A 21,036-nucleotide genomic window follows, 5' to 3' on the forward strand; every position below is an offset into this window, starting at 1 on the left:
TGGCTTTGCAGTTGCTGACCATGATTATTTAGCTCATGGGTTTTAATTAGTTCTGGACAAGTTTCTAGAGAATAGCTGCATTAACAATTATTAGCCAGGTGGATTTGGAGATTGCCCTGGACTGAGCAACAGGGAGTGTGTCTTCCCATTAGTATCTACTGGAACTTCCAAGTGACCCAGATTGGCCACGTTTGGTAACAGGGTGATCAGCTTGAATCAATGGTGTGACCCAGCAGGGAATTTGTAACAGTTTTTACATTGTAACAGTTTTAACTTTAAGACAATTAGATAAACTTTCCATTACATAGCATTGGAACTTTTGCAATTTACATTGAAACAATTAAACAAGGCTTAAATAGTTAAATAAACAGAACCAATAAACAGAACAAACTATTAAATAGTTAAATGAACAGAGCAAAGTAAGAGGCTTCAACAAAAGTTGGAAACAGGTAGGTCATAAGGAAAACAGATAGGTCATAAGAACTTATGTGGTCACTAAAAATTTTTAAAGTACCTGTGAGTTTGCAAGCTAATGTTTAAAAGGAAACTCCCCGTTTGAGCTTCCTTTTGAAAATCCCAGTATTCAGTGCCGTGGGAATTCTTTTTGGACTGCACACCTGTCCTGTTGCTAAAGATTTACCTGCGGAATTGTCCTCTCTGAGAAAGAAGTGCCACATGATAATTCTTACATTATGCTTACATTATACATTGTACTGTGTGCGGAGAGGAGACATCAAAAGCACAGAAGTATTTGTTGTTGCACACCACACTCATTTTGCTCCCCCATAGTTATTTTTCAATTGCTTCAGTAAAATCTCTAGTTTTATTTTGTATGTAATTTTTAGGTTTGAACCTAGTTTCGCCATCCTTACATACAATTTCCACTCCCATTTATTCTGTTTACACCACATCTAGTTCATGTTATTGAAAAGTTGCTAATTTTAAGCTTAAATATTTTAAAACTTTATTGCATCAGCACTTTAATCAAGCTGACTCAGGAAATTTGCTGGGCTAAAATGCACAACACTGAAATAGAGCACTTTGCACAATTGGAAAGAGAAAATGACTATATATTAAAACAATTTTATTTTGTTGCTTTTTTTCTCCAAACACCCGAATGGAATCTAACAGAGATTAGAGGATCGCTGGTGCCTGGCAGGATGGCAGTCTTCTCACATGGATGACATTGTATGCTGGACCCTAGCAATTTGACTGTGCCTTATTGGGCATGCGTCCATGTGGGGTCCCTTCAATCTTTCTTTCTTTTTCTGTAGAACCCTTCACTTATGGTTTTGTGCCTCAGGCTCTTGTTCTGGGCCTTTGTGGTTTTTTGGGGGTTTTTTTGGTCCGAATCACAGGATCATTCATTGTAGGATTCCATGGTTTTGTTTCTTAAAGTTTTTCATAGAGTGTTTTTTTTCTCTCCGTGGCGATATGCCATCTGTGCCCGCTGTCCATTGAGCCTCCACTATCAAGTTCAATTTTGCCTCCCTTTTGATTTGGCTGAACATATCTGGCAGGTTCCAGCAATACCCTGGTGCGCAAGAACTATTGAAATGTTTGGCTGGTTGTGGAGAGGTCCTGTGACCGGCCACATTCACCCTAGGACGCTGCCAGAATGCTTTGATGCTATTCTTTGTCCCACATCGTGGGGATGCTGCCAGTCACTGCCTTCCTCCAGCGGGCTGGTGCTGTCTCTAGGTGTGTGCGCGTACTGCACGCCAGCCTATGAAGGCCCTGGGCTGGAAAGCCATGAAGCAATGCCTCCTGATGTCACACGGCTGGGTATTTAAACCTCAGCTGTGCTTTCCTCTGTGCCTCAGCAACAGGTTCTCCTGCAGCCTTGCAGTGGTGTTGCTCTTTTTGCCTATACCTTGCCTGTCTTGCTCGTTGTATCCTTGCCTTGCTTATGGTCCCCTTGTCCTGCCTCTCCATGCCTAGTCCTGCCTTGCCTTCCTGGTTCCTACCTTGTCTTTGTTCCCTGTACCTTGTCTTGTCTTGACCGTCTGTCTCTGCTTGATTCCTGGTTTTGCCTCTGGTGCGGACTCAGACTACTCTTCTGATCGCTGCCTGCCTGGACTGTAGGGGGATTTATGGGTCTTAACACCCCCCCTCCACGGGCACTGCTTCCTTTTTTCCAGTGATCTCTCCAATCAATGAGATACAAACCTGAGCATTTGTCTGTGTAAAAATGTATGTATTCTGAGGCTACCATAAGAACACTAATTTAGAGACAGTACATACCATTGGGGAAACAAAAAAAAAAAAGTTACAAAAGCATGTTTGACATCCAGTGCTTAACAGATTACAGAATTAATGCTATGATCACATCCCTTTATCCTGAACTTGCAGATGTAAAGGGCTAAAGAGCCTTAACTTCATAACCCACTAAACTGGGATTGGAGTCCACAGTTTCTTATCAGTTTGGGACTTTAAGTGACACGCTCTCTGGGTCCTTGGTTTGGCAGTCTCAGTCCTTCTCAGGTCTTCGGCACGGACCTAGAGAAGGCAACTTCTGTCACTGGAGCAGCAGGGGTTGTCCAGCTCTCCAGGCTCAATTACCTGTTGCGTGTGGGACCAGCTCTGCTGTGCCCTTGTCTCTGCAAGTTGCTTCTGCACTGGGTGCAGGGAGGCAAGGCAGGGGGTAGGTAGCAGCACTCAGATGGGTCGTCTTCCTCTTCTGGATGGGTAATGATTAATTGAGTGCTTGCTCCCCGCTGCTTTTAAGGGCTTACCTATGCATAATTCAGCAGCTTCATGAATAGTCGGGTAAAAACACAACTAAGATTTTGATAGGCTGTTTTTCATGCCCTTTTCCAAGTCCTTTGTTTCTTCTTTCTGCAGGTTCAGGGAATGGTCAGCATGACAACTGCCAGTTCACATCTGATAGTTAACTGATAAGACCTGCTCTGTGATTGGCCCCAGAACCATAGAAAGAGGCCCCTAGTGTTCTGGATGCACAGATTCATATAGCACCAATTGTCCTTATGTTTCTGTGGGCCTCAATGGCACCATCCAGGCGGGCCTGTAAACTTGTCAAGCTGATCCATGTACACAGCAACTGCAAAGTCTCTATCTCATATCTGCATTTGGCTGCAGATAGCCATACAGGCCCATGTCCATTTTTCTGGCATTGGAGAGTCCGTCTTAGCTGCTTGTCCTGTTTAGCAAGAATTGGGATATTCCGTACAGGACCCAGATACTGATTGCTTGCCGCCTGCCTTGGATGCACTGGATTCGCTGTGAATGGAGCAACCTGTAACTGGTGCTGCTGTGAAAGAAGCAGCCTGGAACAAGGTCTCTGGGGCTGCTACGGGTGAAGCAGCCAGGAACTCAGTTGCTGCGGCAAGTTTTACCTGAAACCAGGCTTTTGATGGTGCTGCAGACATAGTCTGGAGAGTCTTTTAGAGTAGGCCAAGAGTCCTTTTGGAGTACTGGTGTGCCAGCATGGAATTGTGCATGACCTGGGCTATATACTCTTCATATTTCCATGGTTGACTATCATATACTAGAGACTTAGCAGAACAGGCACATCTATACAGACCTTGTTCTTGAGGAGAGTCATGGCTATAAGAGAGAAATCCATAACAAGTCTTCTCTGAATTGTACATCTTGAAAAGGATATATGATTTGCAGAGAGAAAATTCACTGGACCCCCTTACCGCTAGTTTGGGCTGGTCCAAACTGTCAGGGAGGTATGGGCTTGGTAATTGGGCCACCTCCCAGTGGGAAGATGCATACCTGAGAGGCAAGGTGGAGGCATGCTGGCATAGTCAAAAGCTGGAGAAGAGTCAGGAGAGAGACATGAAACAGGAACACAAACTTGAACACAAGCAGGACACTGGAAACTGAAGCAGGAAGGTTTGGAATAGGATAATTAAACGAGAACAAGGCTAGGATACTTAGACTAAAACAAGACTTGGAAATCGGGAAACAAATAGATAATGCTTCTGCAGGGCAGATGCCAAAAGGGCTGTTGGATGAGCACTGTGTGACTTCTGAGCATGCCTTTATAAATTGCTGGGAATATGGGGCATGCCCAATGCTGGTTCAGTGAGGAGACTGAAGGGGTATGTCTAACGCTTCCAGGAATGTCAACAGGCTCTATAGCCTTGTGGCAGGTTCTCGGCCTGGAAATTCCAGAGTCGTGGGTTCAAACCCTGACAGAGGTAGTGGGATCATATCTCCTGTTTTAGGAGGCCGTCCAACTGTGGGGCTGAGCTATCTCTTGTGGTGATTGTACTCAGGGGCCACGAACCAGGCAGGCTATGGAGAATCTCCTTGTGGACAAATTGTCAGTCCTTGGAACCCCATGAGTGGTCCCTTGTCTGAGGGGTAGCGAATCAGTGGGGCACACTGGTGGTTGATTTGTTAATGTCTCACGCTTCTGTTCCAGAAAGTAGGCATGTGGCAAACTAGCCTCACACATCTTTGCCCTGAATTAGCGTGGGAACTGCTGTACACGTATCCCCAGTTTCACTAGTGGCGAAAACTCTTGAAACTCAGAGGACAGGGGACCATGATTCTCATAGCCTCCTTTTGGTAATCGATCAGATTGGGGACTTCCCCAGATCTCATCATGAAAGATCAAGGCGGAATGCCCCATTACAATGTCATGTCCCCATTGCTCAACACTTGCATGTTGGGAGGTTGATTCTGCAATCCCTTGAGTTGACTATGTGTCTTAAGTTCTTTTAGCTTCCAGGAAGGATTCCACTAGAACAGTGCTTCTCATCCGGTGTGTTGCGACACACCGGTGTCTCCAAGCAGCGGCAGGTTTGTCACATGCTACCAGTCTCCCTCTGCTCTTCCCTCCTCTTCCTTCAACGAGCGAGAGGCAGGCTATCTTCCACTGCTGCTGTTGCCTCCCGGTTGGGAACGGCAGCAGTGCTAGTGGAGGCAGGCAACTGCGGCTGGGCCTTTTCTTTGTCTCGCAGCTGTCCTCTGGCCCGGAACAGGAAGTGATGTGCAGTGGGTGCGCGGGAAGAAGAAAAAGCCATGCTGCATGAAAAAGTGTCGGTAGCATCGGCCCCGAGCAGTAGTGCGGGCCCGGAGCAAAATCAGAAGCAGCCAGAAATCTGCTCAGGAGACATCAGAATTAGCCTCCCGTGGCCGATGGGATTCTTCTTTCTTGGCCTGCGGGGGCTAGAGGAGGAGGCTGCTGCAGCTACCATTTGTGCTCGGGGGGGGGGGCCAGGAAGTGAGAGACAACCAGCCTGTCTATAAGTGTATGTGTAACTGTGATTGATAGCCTGTGTGTAAGTGAGAGCATTTGATTGAGATCATCTATGTAAGTGTGTGAGAGAGAGCATGTGTGTGATTGAGATTAACTGGTCAGAGAGGTGATGTGTGTGTGTGTGTGTGTGTTTGTATATAGGAGAGACAATGGAAGTGACCTGTCAGGGAGAATACTGGAGTGTGTATGTGTGTGAGAGAGAAAGTGATTATGGGAATGAGAAGCCTGTGCATGTGGAGAGAGCTAGCATAGGAGTGAGAAGCCTGGGTGTGTGTGAGACACAGCATGGGAGTGAGAAGCCTGTATATGTAAGATAGAACATGGAAGTGGGAAGCCTTTGTGTGTGCATGAGAGAGAGACTGTTCAGGAAGGTGACTGGTGTGTGTGTAAGAGAGAGACTGGTTGGGAGATTAGTTTGTGAAAGACAGAAACTGGTTATGGGGGTGTGACTGGTATGTGAGTGTGTGAGAGACAGAGAGACTAGGAGAGCTGCTGGAGGGGGTTAGTAAAGGTGGCTTTTTAAGTTTATTTTTCTTGATTGACTGGCATTTTAATTACTGAATATTATGTGATGTCTGCTGTTTTGAAATATTTTATTGGTGTTTGGAGAATTTTAAATTTTTATGAGTTTTTAATTGTTGGATATTATTCTGTTCATAGTTGTTGTGAAACATTTATTCTGCTTATTAGTATAGTTATACAATTATTTCTGTGTTGGGATTTATAGCTGCTTGTCTATTTCTGTTTTCCTAACAGGAGGTGTATTGGTGTTTTATGGCCTGATTTAATATTTGTAGTGTGGCTTTTCATAGGTAGGGTTGTTACTGTTTGAGTGCATTCCATAATACAGGTGTAACTGTATGCGGATTAGTTGTGCATTACTGCAGATCCTGGGAGTATGTTAGGTCGGTTCTGTGTATGTGACCGAGGTGAGGTATTTTACTAGCATGTAAGCATTTGAATCAGTCTTATTTGTTGGGTTTTCTCAAGAGGACATGCATTGGTGGTAAACTGCTGTCTTTTCATAAGTAGGGCTATTGAGCCTGCTAGTAGGAGTTTGTGTTGCTGTTACTGAGATGACACCAGAACCAGACTATCATTTTTGTACAGTGAGTTGTACAGGGAATGTCATAATTCTGTTTTAGGTCCATAATTGTGGGTCAGGGGGGTTCCTGTGGATGCAAACTATACTTTTACATTTAGCCCTATGATGGTCATATGTTCAGTGTGTCACGCATGTGAGAACCATCTGTCAGGTGTGTACCGACAGAAAAAAGGTTGAAAACCACTGCACTAGAAGATCCTATGGATCTTTCTGCTGCTCCACACAAAAACTGCTCAGTTACTTTCTACATTTGTCTGAGTCTGGTTTCGAGACCAACTTCGTAATAGTTCACTATAGTGCAGTTGGCATCTTCCATCACCATGGAGAAGGAAAGCCCATTTCAGTGCAGCCTTTGCTCTGCTTTCTTTGAAGCCTACCATCAGCCATAATGTTGGGTCTTGGGACTTCAGCGGTATTCTGTCCTAGCTGATGAAAGCTACGTTTGAACCACTGCTCTGAAGTACCTGACCTGGAAAGTTGTATTTTTGGTGGTGGTCTCTTTGGCATGCAGGATCACTGAGTTCCAGGCTCTAGTAACTTATCCACTTTATACCAAAATTTTATCAAGTGATAAGGTAGTCAGCGTACCCATCCTAAGGCTCTGCCTAAGATGGTTTTGGAATTCCATCTTAACTAGTCAGTTGTTCTTCCAACGTTTTTTCCCAGGCAGTGGTGTGCAGTGACATTCACAGTAGGAATTCAGTAAATGCATCCCATGGTGCAATCATCTTCTCTTCTCAACCACTCCCTGGCATAATTGCCTTACCTCTCATCCCATCCATACTCCCCACCCCCCCCCCCCCACATAATCGCCTTCCCTTCCTTCTGCCCACTCCATGGCATAATCATCCTCCCTTCCCCCTCCTTATGCCCAGTTCCCTATCACTTTCCTTTCATTATCTCCCACCCCCTTGGCAAAATCATTTTCCCACCCCTTTCCCTCCACCCCCCTGGGGAAAGAGGTAAAAGAGAAAATGGAAGTCTGTCAAGTAGGGGGAGCCAGGTGAAATGCAGGTGTACATGTATGAATGTTTGTTTGGGTGGAGGTAGCCAGAGAATAGGGGCTATATATGCTGTGAATTTTGAATTTTTGTGACCCTAGGAGTTCACAAGACATCTAAAACTCTTGAAAGGGGTACAGTAATCATGAATGTTTTGAGAATCATTGCCCTGTTCCCTACACTCTACTATAAGACCCTCCTACTAGAAGATGCAGATTAGAAAACAGAACAAATTGGACTGTTCTAGATACTTACACAGAAACACGTTAGCAGAATACATACCTTGGTCCCACATGCAAAAAACAAACAAACAAACAAAAAAAGACCTTCATCAAATAGAGATTGTGACCCCAAATTAGAAACAGAAACATGGATAAACTGCCTGGAAACCCCAAAAAGCCATACTCTACCTGCAATGCACTCACTCTCAGCGCCCCCCCCCCCCCAGTCCCCAGCAATCTCACTCTCAAATCTGCCCCCACCCTGAGTCCCTCTCCAGCAATCTCACTCTGAACATCCCTCCCTTCCTTCCCCAAGTCCCCAGTAGTGAGCAGCTTGACCTGCTCAAACCTCTTTAAGAGACCAATGCTCCATAGGGGCCAGGAGATCCTTACACTGGCCCTGTTGTTGCGGTGGTGCTACATCTTCTTTTGCCTCTGCATGGGCAGAGCCAGCATGACCTGAAGAGAAGTCCTGCTTTCTGCTCGGCATGGTGCAGTCAGCAAAGCTTGTCAGATGTCTGCTTCAGATGGAAGTATGGTCCTACCTTCTGCTCCATGTTGTAATATGTTAACATCACTGATGATGGGCCTGGAAATGCTGTTCCTATTGGCTCCACTCCCATGCTGCTTCCTGCTGCTTGGCTCCTGCATGTTTTGTCAGCTTCCATTGACCCTGCAGCTCCACTTGGTAAAAGGCACAGAGGGCTGCACTCGAGGCAGTGGTGATGACAATGCTGTAACGTAAAAAAAACGTCAATTAGGTTTGGGGATTCAGTGAATCCCTTGAAGGCCCTTACCACACATCTTTGTTCCCAGGCCACATGTCCACCAAGTTGAACAAGCAGTGCACAGTTTGGTCTGCAAGAGAGCCTTGGCCTTCTACCTGGAGTGGAGTGAAGCCCATAGGAAGTCCAACCAACTCTTCCTTTTGACACAAATCGACTGGGGATTGCCATTGCCAAACAGACTATATCTAATTGGCTAGCAGATTTTATCTCCTTCCATTTTATGCCCGAGTGAGGCTGAATCTGGAGGGGTATATCAAGGCTCACTCTATCTGAGCTATAGTAGTGTCTGACTCACTTGCGATAATTCCCAATGTAGGAGATCTGCAAAGCTGTGACGTGGAGTTCTCTCTACTCATTCACATTTATTTATTTATTTAGAACTTTTCTATACCGACTTTCCAATAACAGAATTACTGATCAATTCGGTTTACATTTTGAACAATAACAGTGACAAGCAAATGTCTTACAGAGAACAGGAAGAATAACTTGGAAATGAATATATGGGGTTAAACAAAGAAATACAATATACATAGGCAGAGGCAGATAACTTCTGTGTGGGGTTGTGTATAGCTTTTAAGACTGTCAGGAGGTTGGGAATTGCATTTTGTACTTTTGGGCTGCCAAGGAGTTAAAGTTGAAGAATTCTTTGGGGAATTCTTTGTGATGTTCTATGGAATTCTTTGTGTTGTTCTATGGGGTATTGAATAGTGTCAGCTACTGTCAGCCATCCCTGTCCAAATATGACAGCAAATTTGGCCAGTCTGTCCTCTGGAATTTGTTTGGGGTATAGAATCCATTTCTCTTACCTCCTAGAGCCTGTTTTTGTTCCAGGCTGCCCCTCATAGGTTAAGTATAAAAATAGAAAAAAGGCTCGTTAACAAAAATATTGTGCCAGTTGGCATTTGTCATTCTCCCTTCTATTTAGTGGCAACTTTACAAAGTTTATCGTAAGCCTTGTGTCCTTTTCAAAACTGTACAAATGTTGACTAATAATTCGTCATCTTCTGATAAATTTTTGCTGGCTATGAATTTAGATAGCAATTCTTTTTTAGATCATTTTAGTGGCAAAACTGCTAGAATTTCAGCTTCCTTCTTATCAATGGTTTCTTGGGCCACTACCATGTTGGAGGATATCCCTGGTAAATGGTTTTGTTTTGAACCTGTAGCCATCACAGAGGTTTCTAAGGTCATTTCTTCTCAGAATCTTTCATTTTGCAGTCTTAATATTTGTAGTGCACATTTACTACAGTAGTCTAGAGATGCAGTTGCACATTTCATTACTTCTCTGGTTAATCTGTCTTTTGATGAGGGATATATGCCATCTGCCCTAAAGCAGGCCTCAGTCCGCCCTCTGCTTAAAACATCTGGACTGTTTACAAGAGGTACTAAAGATTCCTACAGATCGAGTTCCAGCAATTAAGAAAATTCTTTTTCTATCTCAGATCGGTTACAATACAGGGCTCAGTCACTAATAGAAATCATGTACTAAATTTAACAGATTACCTCAAACTCCATCGTAGAAATTACAGAAAGAGCTGTGCTCTTTGTATCATACTTTTCTGAACATGATTTCAGTCTAGTAATGAGATCTTACTTTAAAAATCTGAATGTTTTATATTATGGTGATAACGTTCAGATTTTCCCAGATTTGGCGAGACCAACACAGCTGCACCGCAAGGTTTTTATATCTATGCGGCAAGAAGTAGAGGCTTTAAGAGCTAATTTTCAACTACGATATCCATGCAGATGTATAGTGAAATTAGCTGCAAATACATATGTTTTTCTTAACCAGATTAGTCAAGGGTGTTCCTGAATGCAAGAGGACAGAATCCTGCAACTACTTAACAAGTGGATTGTTTATTATATGGTGAAGTGGGCATGCCTTTTTCTTTATAATTAGAATGTTTATGGCTCCTTTATAGTTGATAGTAAATACTCCTCCCTCCTAGTTGCTTATATGGAGATAGGAGAATTGAACGTATATTACCTATTGTTTAAAGCTTTGGATTAAATAACACATTTCTTGTTTAATCTCTTATAATTTCACTGCAAAGTGTATTCTTTGTTCGATATCTTAAAATGTGATGAATAAAAAATTAAAAAAAAAAATCTGGACTGGACCCTTTAGAGGTTATGAATTACCGGTACATACCCATTTCCCACTCTCCCTTTTGTGGCAAAATTTGTAGATGCACTGGCAGTAATGCAGCTCAATGAATTCATTGAAGAATACAAATAGCTAGATCATTTCCAGTTCGGATACTGGAAATCCCTTCATACTGAGCTGCTTCTTCTCTCTACTTTAGATTCTGTTAGGAGAATGAACATGAATATATTTTGGTGCTGCTAGATACTAGTGCAGCTTTTGATATTATTGATCATCAGGTCCTTCTATTTTGACTTAGGGAAGCAGGGATTTCTGGGTCTTTACTAATATGGTTTAGATCTTACCTTTCTGGAAGATGTCAACAAGTCTGCTTACAGACTTAATGTTCACATTGGCATGATATCACTTTAGAAGTGCCTCAAGGATCTGCCCTTTTGGTCCTTTTAGTTAATTTACAAATGGGTCCTAAATAAATATTATCTGGTATTTGTGATGGGTGCAAATTGTATGCTGATGACATCCAGTTTTTCATTAAAATGTCATTGCCTTGGGCCAGATTTTGGGAATTGGTGTCAATTTGCATTGGTGCTATTAAAGCACGGATGTCGCAAAATAAGTTGGCGCTCAATGTGTCTAAAACCAAATTGATTGTGCTAACCAGAAAATCAACAGTTTCATATCCTCTGTTAATCTCAGTTGCTGGCACTATGCTCTCCATAGCCCAATGTGTGAAAAGACTGAGAGTCTTTATTGATTCAAAATCCTTTTCAGAGGAAGTGACGTCATAGCACAGGATGGCTTCCTAAGTCCAAGGCTTCTGTCCCAAATCTGCTTCAATCCCCATCCATCATGCATATAGAGCATTTTGCTTGGAGCCAGAAAGCTGATTTTGCTGGTGGCTGAGGCTACGATGGCATTGCAGAAAAAGCGAGTCGATTTGAAACATGTCTCTTTTTCACAAGTGCGACGGCAGCTGCTGCGATTGGGCTTGAGGAGGAAATGTTGCCAGAACATGAGGCAGCAGAGTTAGACCGTGAATGCGGTGGCTTGGCAGCGGGCGGCGCTCTGACGCAAGTAGAATTTCAGAATTGGTTCTGCGAACTACGCAGCAATATGGCAGGTCTTAGAAAAATGAGATCTGGTTGCAGAACTATGAAGTGACATTGCTGACTTGAGTCGCTGTGTTGAGGAGTCAGAGGTAAGGCTAGGTGAACAGGCATCCGATATAACTTGCTGGCAGGAAGTACAAAAGGAGCTGCCACAAGCTAAGGAAGATCTCTATTCACTTGGAAGACATGGAAAACAAATCTTGGAGGGCAAAGTTAAGTTTTAGATGTGAACCGGCGGAGTCTGAATTCGCAGACTGTTTCAAGTTGTGACTAGCATATGTATGACAGTGCTGGGCCTGAATGCAGAGACAGAGAGGTGCCCATGATTAAACTGGAAAGAGCTAACCACCACTCCTTGGGCCAGACGCATAACAATAGACCGCGGGACATCACTGCTTGCTTTCATTGTTTCCAGTTGAAGGAAAAGGTAGCTAATGCTGCAGGACAGTTGGGCTCATTATCATGGAAAGGTCACAGAATTGAGATTTATCAAGATTTGGCCTTGACTACCATCCTTAAGAGGAAGGAATTTCGGGACATAATTACCCAATTTCGTAACAATAATATAAAATATAGATGGCAGTTCCCTTTTTGGTTTGAGTTTTACCATCAGTGGGGTGATTTCGTAGGTAAAATCTGTCCAGGAAGCAACAGAAATAATGAGTGTCTGGGATAGAAATCCAGAAGTACAGCACAGCGGCAAGAGTACCAGAAAGTGACAAGCTATGTGGAAAAACCTTGAGATGGCAGCATGTGGACAAAGGTGGCAGAAGGCTGCGAAACCAGTCAGGCGGTTCGGCTTCATCAAAAGAGTCACCAAGTTGAACAGTTGGGTCTAATATGGAACTGTAATGTTTTATAACAAACTAGTTAGTTCAAGACTAGCTGGAGCCTTTTGCTCTTTCTAAATATTGTTTATTTAAGGACATGAGGCTAGAGGGGAATTATTACATTTGCTATGTTGCATTTTTGATTAATTTGCAGATTCGGGAGGGGGAAGGATAGGGTGGTGTCTTGGTGAGATGGCGTTACTCCTTCTAGGAGAGGGAGTCCACGGAGAGAGTTGGTGGACAAGATATGGGATGAGGAGGGAGGGGATGGGGGCAAGGAGGGAATAGAGTTTTATTGAAATTTGGAGAGTGGGTGAGGTCTTTTGGGAGTGAGGGGGGGTTGGTGGTTTGGTTGTAAGGATCTACGGGGGGGGGGGGATAGAGATAAGTGTGGAAGGGGATGGTACATAATAGCAAGGGTTTAGAATATTGTATCTATAAACAAAAGACTTGAACCCCAATTAAAAGGAGACAGTTTTTTTCAGGATATGAATGCTCTTCAGGCAAATGTAATATTTTGTCAGGTAATGCATTTGCCCAAGTGCAAAGAGCGATTGCTGTGGAATAAAGCTTTTCCTCAGCAATGTTTCATCAACGTCTAGGTTTAGCAGACATCGTGGGGTGGGCATATTATTTTCTTGAGCTGTAGTAGTGGATGTATGTGCTGTGTTAAGGGATGTTGTGGGCAGAAATATTCTCCTCATGGTTATGATAGATGACATGTATACAATGCTTAATTTGTATGCTCTAAATTCTGAGCAAGGACCCTTCCTAGATGATAATTCAAAACTCCTGATGACCTGGGCAGAGGGTCATATTATAGTTGGGGGGTGATTTTAATCTTCAATATACTTTATCTAGATAACACAGGTTCTGGGGTTGGGGGATTGAAAAAACATAGGCAGTCTCTTAAAAATCTTATCGTAGTTTGCGGGTTGGTAGATATTTGGAGGCTGCGGAACCCTACGATTAGGAATTGTACTTATTACTCTCAATCTCATAAATCCTATTCACGGTTAGATCACTTTCTTATAGGTAAAGTGCTGGTAGGCCAAATAGGGGAAGCCGATGTGGATAATATTACATGGTCAGATCATGCGCCATCCTGTAGGGATTGGGGGTATTAGTTTTGGCGTTTTGAATGATAGGCTGTTTCAGGAATCTTTTTTGGGAGAGATATGAGAGTATTTATCCCTCAACAGCACCGATGAAGTCTCGTGTGGGACTGTCTGGGAATGTCTGAAAGCAGTGATCAGGGGTAAACTGATTTCACATGCCTCTTTTTTTTAGAAAGAGAGAGAGTAAAAGAGTATTGCTTTTGCAAAAGATTGCCAAATTGGAATTGTTATAAAAGGTCACCTGAGAGTCATAGGTTGCGGAAATTGGAAGAAGCTAAAAAAGAATTGCGCAAACTTGACCTAGACAAAATAGCTTTTCAATTGGATTAAATTAAGCAAAGACACTTGGTAACAAGGCTGGCAAATGCTGGCAAGATAACTGAAAGAAAGAGTTACTCAAAATCATATCACCAAAATAAGAGAGGGTAATTTTCTCTATACTACAGGAGAGATTATTGCAAGATTTATACAGTTTTATGACGTTATATGACTCTGATTCACATATCATCATGCAGGATATTAAGAAATGTTTAGAGGGGATAAGACTCCCAGCTTTATCTGAAGTGTTCACAGAGAGACTTAAGGAAATCTCTGAATTGGAGGTGGCCCAGGTTATTAAGGGTTTAAAAGTGGGCAGATCACTGGGGTTAGATGACTTTACTGCCAAATTCTATAAAACATTTTCATTCTGACTTAACTAAGCCATTGGCCAAAATGTTCAGTGCTCTGCAAAATGGTGGGGTCATTTCTGCTAATATAAACCTAGCGGGATCATTATTTTAGCAAGGGGAGATTGGGACCTTACGCTTTGTGGTTCTTACTGACCTAGTTCTCTGATTAATATGGATTTAAAAATCCTAGCTAAGGTGTTAAGTTAGGTTGAGCTCAGTGGCCTCCTTGCTCATACACCGGATCAATCAGATTTTTTCCCAGGGGGGTTGGTATCAGACAATGTCAGGAGGGTCTTAGAATTAATCTGGAAGGCATAACAGGATGCAGAGAAAGCCTTCAATAGAATTCATTGGCCATTTTTGTTTAACATATTAGAAAAAATGTAGCTAGGGAAGGATTTTATTGGCTGGATTAAGAGCCTGTATGACACACCATGAGAGTGCATTAAGGTCAATGGATGTTACTCAACCTCCTTTGGGGTAAAGAGAGGAACTAGGCAAGGATGTGCATTGTTCCCTTTATTGTTTGCACTTTCATTAGAGCCCTTGGGAGAGAGGCTTAGGCAGAATTTACAAATCAATGGTATATCGGTAGGGGAGAATGACAATTGCTATTCACAGTCATTAGGCTAGAAGCTTCCTTTGAGGAATTAAGGGAAATAAGAAAATTTGGGGGGGTCTTGGGATTTAAGATTAATGAAGACAAATTGGAGATTTTGAATATATCTATTCCTGAGAGGCAATTTGTGGAAGTTGCTAAGTAAGAACATAAGAACATGCCATACTGGGTCAGACCAAGGGTCCATCAAGCCCAGCATCCTGTTTCCAACAGTGGCCAATCCAGGCCATAAGAACTTGGCAAGTAACCCAAAAACTAAGTCTATTCCATGTTACAGTTGCTAGCAAGAGCGGTGATTATCTAAGTCACCTTAATTAATAGCAGGTAATGGGGGTTAAAATTGGTTCAAGGAATGAGGAGGAGTTTGGGTTTAATTATGTACCTCTGACAAGAGGTTCAAAAAACTTGGACAGATGGGATAGGATGGATTTTTCACGTTATTGCTGTCTCTTTCAGACATATTTCCAGTGAAAGTCCCAGATGGTCTCTTGAAACTTGGCAGCATAAGCTGCTTTTATTCCTTTGGAATCAGACCACCCAGGATGTCCAGTAAAGTCCTCTGGGAAGCTAAAGGGAGGGCTTGGAGTACCTAATTTGTCTTGGTACTATACAGCTGCCCAGCTGAGTGCTTGTCGCAATGGCAGGCGAAAACGGGACTTAAACCTTGGATAAATATTGTCTAAATTGAGGCGGGTCGTCCTTCCTTGGAGACTAGGATATTGGGGGGGGGGGGGGGGGGAGGAGATGTCTACTAAGGGGCTATTGCCCTTCTCTAGGCTAACTATGGACGTTTGGGGGAAATGGAGGGGGTGGTTAGTGGAGGACAGGCGAGTATATCAACCTACCTCATTTCTGTTTAATAAGAATTTTATAGCCTGGGTTTAGAGGCAAGGGAGATAGCATGATGGACTGGGAAGGGGATAACCAGGGTGGAGCAGTTATGGGATGGCTAGGGGATGTGGTCTTTTGAAAAGATGCAGGATTACCAGCTTTCCACGAATGATTGTTTCTCTTATAATCAGTTAGTCCACTATTTCTGGACAGAAAAGATATAGGTTTGGAATTAAGGAAAGGCAAAAAAACACTGTTGGTTTTTGCGATCAAGATGAAAGACTTAAAAAAAAAAAAAAAATTTCAAAGATATATGCATTGCTAAAAGGGGAGCCTTATATAAAAATGGCATATCAGCATGCATGGGAGAGAGATCTTGGAGGATAGTGAATGGGTGTGGTGTTTCATGACTACTGGTAGGGCATCAATTTCAACTTTAATAAAAGAAAATGGATATGTTATTATATAGGTGGTACTTGACTCCGACCAAACTTATAAAATGTTTCCTTCTACAAGTAATACGTGCTGGAAAGGCTGTGGTTCACTGGGGACTTTTTTCCATCTGTGGTGGGTGTTCAGAGGTGGGTAAATTGTGGGATGGGGTCTTAAGATTATCACAGGATGTGCTTGGGTTCGCAGTCCCCAAGGACCCCAAAATGTATCTCTTAAATATACTGCCTGAAGTGGGAAATGAGAACCAATAATACCTGCTGATACAAATCTTTATAGCCATGAGATGCAAGCTTGCCTACTGGTAGCGCAAACTGTCGGTGCCATCTTTAGCAGACGTGTCATCTAGAATTGACAGAATTTACTACATGGGAAAATTAATAGCCATTCGAAATGATAGATTGACTAGCTTTGAGAGGATATGGAGACCATATATAAAGGGGAAGAATAAATAGTGGGGGAGGGGAGGGTATAATTGGGGTAGGGTGTACGGGACAGTCAAGGGAGGGTGGCAAGGTATTCTCGCCCATTTGTAGGTTAAGAGGATATTTGTTCTTGTGCTAAGTTATATTATATTTTTCTGGTAACTTCATTGATTTATTGTTAATTTCTTACCTGCTAATAGTAAATTAAAAAATGATCTTTTCAACCACAAATGAAGGCAGTTGTGTGTAGAGGATTTTTTAAAATTAAGAGTACTACGGGGGCCTCAAGCCTCTTTAGAGCCATTGGACTTTTGCACAGTGGTTCAAGCTTTTATTTTACCTTTGTTGGATTATTGTAATTTTTTATTTATTGGCCTGCCAGATTTTGTGTTAAAATCTTTTCATACTCTAGAATGCTGCCGCTAGACTAATATCTGGGAGTAATTCAGAACAAATTTCTCCAGTGTAGGCAGACAGTTGTAAACTGTCTACTATCCTATTACACAAGTTGATCTCGATTCTTTGCCAAGGGCTAATGCCATGCTTCATTTGTACATCCCTTCTCCTGCACTATGGTCATATCAGTAGGGGTTATTGGAACATAAGAACATGCCATACTGAGTCAGACCAAGGGTCCATCTAGTCCAGCATCCTGTTTCCAACAGTGGCCAATCCAGGCCATAAGAACCTGCAAGTTCCCAAAAACTAAGTCTATTCCATGTTACCGTTGCTAGTAATAGCAGTGGCTATTTTCTAAGTCAACTTAATAGCAGGCAATGGACTTCTCTCCTCCAAGAACTTATCCAATCCTTTTTTAAACACAGCTATACTAACTGCACTAACCACATCCTCTGGCAACAAATTCCAGAGTTTAATTGTGCATTGAGTGAAGAAGAACTTTCTCTGATTAGTTTTAAATGTGCCACATGCTAACTTCATGGAGTGCCCCCTAGTCTTTCTATTATCTGAAAGACTAAATAACCGATTCACATCTACCCGTTCTAGACCTCTCATGATTTTAAACACCTCTATCATATCCCCCCTCAACCGTCTCTTCTCCAAGCTGAAAAGTCCTAACCTCTTTAGTCTTTCCTCATAGGGGAGCTGTTCCATTCCCCTTATCATTTTGGTCGCCCTTCTCTGTACCTTCTCCATCGCAATTATATCTTTTTTGGGATGCGGCGACCAGAATTGTATACAGTATTCAAGGTGCGGTCTCACCATGGAGCGATACAGAGACATTGACATTTTCCATTTTATTCACCATTCCCTTCCTAATATTCCCAACATTCTGTTTGCTTTTTTGACTGCCGCAGCACACTGAACCAACAATTTCAATGTGTTATCCACTATGACTCTTAGATCTTTCTTGGGTGGTAGCACCTAATATGGAACCTAACATTGTGTAACTATAGCATGGGTTATTTTTACCTATATGCATCACCTTGCACTTTTCCACATTAAATTTCATCTGCCATTTCGATGCCCAATTTTCCAGTCTCACCAAGTCTTCCTGCAATTTATCACAATCTAATTTTGTATCATCTGCAAATTTGATTACTTCACTCGTCGTATTTCTTTCCATATCATTTATAAATATATTGAAAAGTAAGGGTCCCAATACAGATCCCTGAGGCACTCCACTGCCCACTCCCTTCCAATGAGAAAATTGTCCATTTAATCCTACTCGCTGTTTCCTGTCTTTCAGCCAGTTTGTAATCCACAAAAGTACATCGCCACCTATCCCATGACTTTTTACTTTTCCTAGAAGCCTCTCATGAGGAGCTTTATCAAACGCCTTCTGAAAATCCAAGTACACTACATCTACTGGTTCACCTTTATCCACATGTTTATTAACTCCTTCAAAAAAGTGAAGCAGATTTGTGAGGCAAGACTTGCCTTGGGTAAAGCCATGCTGACTTTGTTCCATTAAACCATGTCTTTCTATATGTTCTGTGATTTTGATGTTTAGAACACTTTCCACTATTTTTCCTGGCACTGAAGTCAGGCTAACCGGTCTGTAGTTTCCCGGATTGCCCCTGGAGCCCTTTTTAAATATTGGGGTTACATTTGCTATCCTCCAGTCTTCAGGTACAATGGATGATTTTAATGATAGGTTACAAATTTTTACTAATAGGTCTGAAATTTCATTTTTGAGTTCCTTCAGAACCCTGGGGTATATACCATCCGGTCCAGGTGATTTACTACTCTTCAGTTTATCAATAAGGCCTACCACATCTTCTAGGTTCACCGTGATTTGGTTCAGTCCATCTGAATCATTACCCAGGAAAACCTTCTCCGGAACGGGTTTCTCCCCAACATACTCTTTAGTAAACACCAAAGCAAAGAAATCATTTAATCTTTCCGTGATGGTCTTATCTTCTCTAAGTGCCCCTTTAACCCCTCAATCATCTAACGGTCCAACTGACTCCCTCACAGGCTTTCTGCTTCGGATATATTTAAAAACGTTTTTACTGTGAGTTTTTGCCTCTACGGCCAACTTCTTTTCAAATTCTCTCTTAGCCTGTCTTATTAATGTCTTACATTTAACTTACGAACGCTTATGCATTATCCTATTTTCTTCTGTTGGATCCTTCTTCCAATTTTTGAATGAAGATCTTTTGGCTAAAATAGCTTCTTTCACCTCCCCTTTTAACCATGCGGGTAATCGTTTTGCCTTCTTTCCACCTTTTTTAATGTGTGGAATACATTTGGACTTTGCTTCTAGGATGGTATTTTTTTTTTTTTTTTAACAATGACCACGCCTCTTGCACACTTTTTACCTTTGTAGCTGCTCCTTTCAGTTTTTTTCTTACAATTTTTCTCATTTTATCAAAGTTTCCCTTTTGAAAGTTTAGCACCAGAGCTGTGGATTTGCTTACTGTCCCCCTTCCAGTCATTAATTCAAATTTGAGCATATTATGATCATTATTGCCAAACGGCCCCACCACCGTTACTTCTCTCACCAAATCCTGTCCTCCACTGAGAATTAGATCTAAAATTGCTCCCTCTTATCGGTTCCTGGACCAATTGCTCCATAAAAATGTCATTTATTCCATCCAGGAACTTTATATTTCTAGCATGTACCGATGATATATTTACCCAGTCAATATTGGGGTAACTGAAGTCTCCCATTATTACCGCACTACCAATTTGGTTAGCTTCCCTAATTTCTCTTAGCATTTCACTATCAGTCTCACCATCTTGACCAGGTGGACGGTAGAATACTCTTATCACTATAGTCTTCCCCGACACACAAGGGATTTCTACCCATAAAGATTCAGTTGTGCATTTAGTCTCATGCAGGATGTTTATCCTGTTGGACTCTATGCCATCCCGGACATAAAGCGCCACACCGCCTCCTGGGTGCTCCTTTCTGTCATTGCGATATAATTTGTACCTCTGTATAGCAGTGTCCCATTGGTTGTCCTCCTTCCACTATGTCTCTGAGATGCCAATTAAGTCTATGTCATCATTCACAGCTATACATTCTAATTCTCCCATCTTACTTCTTAGACTTCTGGCATTAGCATACAAACATTTCAAAGTTTGTTTTTTGTTTGTATTTTCATTCTGCTTTTTAATTGATAGGGATAAGTTAGAATTCTTTAGCTCAGGTGAGTTTTTAGTTACAGGCACTTGGACTACTTTTCTTATTATTGGAACCTCACTGTCGGGATGCCCTAATTCTAATGCATCATTAGTATCCTTTGAAGATACCTCTCTCCGAACCATGCGCTGCTGAGTGACTATCTGCTTTCCCCTTTGTTCTAGTTTAAAAGCTGCTCTAACTCCTTTTTAAAAGTTAGCACCAGCAGTTTGGTTCCACCCTGGTTAAGGTGGAGCCCATCCCTTCGGAAGAGACTCCTCCTTCCCCAAAAAGTTCCCCAGTTCCTAACAAAACTGAATCCCTCTGCTTTGCACCATCGTCTCATCCATGCATTGAGACTCCGGAGCTCTGCCTGCCTCTGGTGACCTGCGTGTGGAACAGGGAGCTGTTCCATTCATACATACATACATTTCTGGTAGAGATGCAAGAGAGAGTATTTTACATAGCTGCTCCAGTTTTTTGGAACATATTACCTGTTAAATTGCGCTTGACAACCTGCACTAAAACATTTACGTAGTAGCTAAATCATATGTTTTGTTCAGACTTTGCTTGTAGCACAGTCTGTGCATCATTTTTTTAAAATATTTTATTCTTGTCTGAATCTATTTATTTTTATTTGATTTTACTGTAGGCTGTTTATGGTTTATGTAATTGATGTATTTTATATGATTTTATTTTTAGTATTCTATGAATTGTGTGTAATTTTGTAAGTCACCTACAGTTCATCAGGTGACTAAAGAATAAAAATAATATTGAGTACATATGGAAGAAATGTAGCTTCTAACTTATGATTATTTAGCTTACCATTTCTCAGTTGCAGATTTGCTGTACAGTACTCAAAAGTTTGTATATCCCCAGTACTCATATCAATAAAAGACTGAATATTAACAATGCCTGCCACCTTCAGTTTTTGAA

The 21,036-nt window shown here is 42.1% G+C and overlaps 1 protein-coding gene across 2 annotated transcripts in view; it reads left to right on the forward strand.

Moving 5' to 3' along the window:
* Positions 1-21,036, forward strand: part of CRTC1 (CREB regulated transcription coactivator 1) — a 439,562-nt gene that overhangs the window by 5,369 nt on the left and 413,157 nt on the right. The gene's annotated exons all lie outside the window — the stretch shown is intronic.

This window comes from Rhinatrema bivittatum, chromosome 8, assembly GCF_901001135.1.
Source record: "Rhinatrema bivittatum chromosome 8, aRhiBiv1.1, whole genome shotgun sequence".
Taxonomy (NCBI): Eukaryota; Metazoa; Chordata; class Amphibia; order Gymnophiona; family Rhinatrematidae; genus Rhinatrema; species Rhinatrema bivittatum.